The 4,423-nt window shown below is 44.7% G+C and overlaps 1 protein-coding gene across 2 annotated transcripts in view; it reads left to right on the top strand.

Moving 5' to 3' along the window:
• The first annotated feature begins 2,682 nt into the window (after positions 1-2,682).
• The window catches only part of LOC142256012 (nicotinamide N-methyltransferase-like), a 14,932-nt gene continuing 13,191 nt past the window's right edge, over positions 2,683-4,423 (top strand). Inside the window, exon 1 of one of the 2 annotated variants that reach the window (XM_075327499.1) lies at positions 2,683-2,765. The gene's annotated coding sequence lies outside the window, so the exon portion shown is untranslated. The remainder of the gene's footprint in view (positions 2,766-4,423) is intronic. The other variant, XM_075327500.1, reaches the window with a different exon arrangement.

The following is a 4,423-nucleotide window of genomic DNA, read 5'->3' as shown; positions in this document are numbered from 1 at the left end:
AGGGGTAACATGTACTAGTGCACGTCCCTCACTCCTAAGGATTCAATATTTCACAGAGCAGCTCAGTGTATTAACTCTTTATGCTCTGCATTTACCACTTCAGAAGTCACTCACACTCATGCTACTAAGTTGTACCCTGTTTGGGCATGATAGACCTTGAAAATGTCTTCCACAAAATGGATTCATTCATATGTAAATACAGTTAGGTCCAGAAATATTTGGACAGTGACAATTTTTGCGAGTTGGGCTCTGCATGCCACCACATTGGATTTGAAATGAAACCTCTACAACAGAATTCAAGTGCAGATTGTAACGTTTAATTTGAAGGTTTGAACAAAAATATCTGATAGAAATTGTAGGAATTGTACACATTTCTTTACAAACACTCCACATTTTAGGAGGTCAAAAGTAATTGGACAAATAAACCAAACCCAAACAAAATGTTTTTATTTTCAATATTTTGTTGCGAATCACTGCCTTAAGTCTGGAACCCATGGACATCACCAAACGCTGGGTTTCCTCCTTCTTAATGCTTTGCCAGGCCTTTACAGCCGCAGCCTTCAGGTCTTGCTTGTTTGTGGGTCTTTCCGTCTTAAGTCTGGATTTGAGCAAGTGAAATGCATGCTCAATTGGGTTAAGATCTGGTGATTGACTTGGCCATTGCAGAATGTTCCACTTTTTTGCACTCATGAACTCCTGGGTAGCTTTGGCTGTATGCTTGGGGTCATTGTCCATCTGTACTATGAAGCGCCGTCCGATCAACTTTGCGGCATTTGGCTGAATCTGGGCTGAAAGTATATCCCGGTACACTTCAGAATTCATCCGGCTACTCTTGTCTGCTGTTATGTCATCAATAAACACAAGTGACCCAGTGCCATTGAAAGCCATGCATGCCCATGCCATCACGTTGCCTCCACCATGTTTTACAGAGGATGTGGTGTGCCTTGGATCATGTGCCGTTCCCTTTCTTCTCCAAACTTTTTTCTTCCCATCATTCTGGTACAGGTTGATCTTAGTCTCATCTGTCCATAGAATACTTTTCCAGAACTGAGCTGGCTTCATGAGGTGTTTTTCAGCAAATTTAACTCTGGCCTGTCTATTTTTGGAATTGATGAATGGTTTGCATCTAGATGTGAACCCTTTGTATTTACTTTCATGGAGTCTTCTCTTTACTGTTGACTTAGAGACAGATACACCTACTTCACTGAGAGTGTTCTGGACTTCAGTTGATGTTGTGAACGGGTTCTTCTTCACCAAAGAAAGTATGCGGTGATCATCCACCACTGTTGTCATCCGTGGACGCCCAGGCCTTTTTGAGTTCCCAAGCTCACTAGTCAATTCCTTTTTTCTCAGAATGTACCCGACTGTTGATTTTTCTACACCAAGCATGTCTGCTATCTCTCTGATGGATTTTTTCTTTTTTTTCAGCCTCAGGATGTTCTGCTTCACCTCAATTGAGAGTTCCTTAGACCGCATGTTGTCTGGTCACAGCAACAGCTTCCAAATGCAAAACCACACACCTGTAATCAACCCCAGACCTTTTACCTACTTCATTGATTACAGGTTAACGAGGGAGACGCCTTCAGAGTTAATTGCAGCCCTTAGAGTCCCTTGTCCAATTACTTTTGGTCCCTTGAAAAAGAGGAGGCTATGCATTACAGAGCTATGATTCCTAAACCCTTTCTCCGATTTGGATGTGAAAACTCTCATATTGCAGCTGGGAGTGTGCACTTTCAGCCCATATTATATATATAATTGTATTTCTGAACATGTTTTTGTAAACAGCTAAAATAACAAAACTTGTGTCACTGTCCAAATATTTCTGGACCTAACTGTAATTCCTTTAATCGTACATTCTACTTGTCACTGGATCTGCTGCGTAGTTGTTGCAACAAATGTACCAAAACATGGCCTTGTATAACACAATGCATTGAATATTACAGTATGTAATTAGCATGGGGTTAGCAGCAAATTAGGCAATCAAATAGCATCCCCATAATGAGACGACAACTCACTTCAGAAAATTTTGGCGAAGCCGTTTACTAACAATGATGCCCCAACTTCTATGTGTTGACCACTACCTATTGCTGCAAAGAAACAGTGCTCACCACTGAGCCACCGTACTGCTCAGTATATATTATATTTTAGGGTGGAATTAACTTAAGATAATATATAGAGTTCCTCGGCTAAAATCTATGACCACCCATGTTAGTCCCAGTATCAGTGAATGTAGCTCTGAATGTGTTAAATTCTTGCAAAAAAAAAATAAAAAATAATGGAAAAATCCACCTTGAATTGTGCAGTGCAAAATGAATATAATCCGCGGGGAGGCAAATTTATATCATAATAATAGGATTTGCAGCACAACTCAAATCCCCATAAAAAAATAAAGCATAAGTGTTCAAATATAGCAAATAGCTACAATCAGGGGTAAAATTATAGGGGGTGTAGAAGTGCTATATCAGTGGCAAACAGGGTCCTGTGACTGCATACCAGACGTCAGTGACCTTTATTCTGTGTGCCGTTAGCTAATTACTTCTATAAAATCTGTGCCAGTGGACTTGGATACAGTTTTTGGAATCACATTTTATTGGAACCCTGACAATTTTAATCATTAAAATTCCAAGCAATGAAAAACAAATGATCCATCACGTGTTTGTCTCACCGAATCGGAAAAGACTATGGAAAAGTTCATTATAACATAGCAAAGTCATGAGAAGTTTACAGTTATTTCTTCCTAGACCAGAGAAAGCAGAGGAGGCGAGGTAAGAGACACCGAGACACTGAGACACGGAGACATGGAGACACTGAGACATGGAGACACCGAGACACCGAGACACCGAGACACTGAGACACGGAGACATGGAGACACTGAGACACTGAGACATGGAGACACCGAGACACTGAGACACTGAGGCACTGAGACACTGAGACATGGAGACATGGAGACACTGAGACACTGAGACACTGAGACATGGAGACACCGAGACACTGAGACACTGAGACACTGAGGCACTGAGACACTGAGACACTGAGACACGGAGACACTGAGACACTGAGACACTGAGACATGGAGACACCGAGACACTGAGACACTGAGACACTGAGACATGGAGACACCGAGACACTGAGACACTGAGACATGGAGACACCGAGATACTGAGACACTGAGACACGGAGACATGGAGACACTGAGACACTGAGACATGGAGACACCGAGACACTGAGACACTGAGACACTGAGACATGGAGACACCGAGACACTGAGACACTGAGACATGGAGACACCGAGATATTGAGACACTGAGACACTGAGACATGGAGACACTGAGACACTGAGACATGGAGACACTGAGACATGGAGACACTGAGACATGGAGACACTGAGACACTGAGACATGGAGACACCGAGACACCGAGACACTGAGACACTGAGACACTGAGACACTGAGACATGGAGACACCGAGACACTGAGACACAAAGACACGGAGACACGGAGACACTGAGACACTGAGACATGGAGAAACTGAGACACTGAGACACTGAGACATGGAGACATGGAGACACTGAGACATGGAGACACTGAGACACTGAGACACGGAGACATGGAGACACTGAGACACTGAGACACGGAGACACTGAGACATGGAGACACTGAGACATGGAGACACTGAGACACCGAGACACTGAGACACTGAGACATGGAGACATGGAGACATGGAGACACCGAGACACCGAGACACCGAGACACCGAGACACCGAGATACTGAGACATGGAGACACCGAGACACTGAGACACTGAGACATGGAGACATGGAGACACTGAGACATGGAGACACTGAGACACGGAGACACTGAGACACGGAGACACGGAGACACTGAGACACGGAGACACTGAGACACGGAGAGACTGAGACACGGAGACACCGAGACACAGACATGGAGACACCGAGACACTGAGACATGGAGACACCGAGACACCGAGACACAGACATGGAGACACCGAGACACTGAGACACTGAGACATGGAGACACCGAGACACTGAGACACGGAGACACTGAGACACTGAGACACTGAGACACGAAGACACGAAGACACTGAGACACTGAGACATGGAGACACTGAGACACTGAGACACTGAGACATGGAGACACTGAGACACAGACACTGAGACACGGAGACATGGAGACATGGAGACACTGAGACATGGAGACACTGAGACATGGAGACATGGAGACACTGAGACATTGAGACACTGAGACATGGAGACATGGAGACATGGAGACACCGAGACACCGAGACACCGAGACACCGAGACACCGAGATACTGAGACATGGAGACACCGAGACACTGAGACACTGAGACATGGAGACATGGAGACACTGAGACATGGAGACACTGAGACACGGAGACACTGAGA

The sequence above is a fragment of the Anomaloglossus baeobatrachus genome, chromosome 11 (genome assembly GCF_048569485.1).
Source record: "Anomaloglossus baeobatrachus isolate aAnoBae1 chromosome 11, aAnoBae1.hap1, whole genome shotgun sequence".
NCBI lineage: Eukaryota > Metazoa > Chordata > Amphibia > Anura > Aromobatidae > Anomaloglossus > Anomaloglossus baeobatrachus.
Note: the sequence above shows the minus strand (reverse complement) of the source record. Positions and strands in the feature narration are given on the sequence as shown.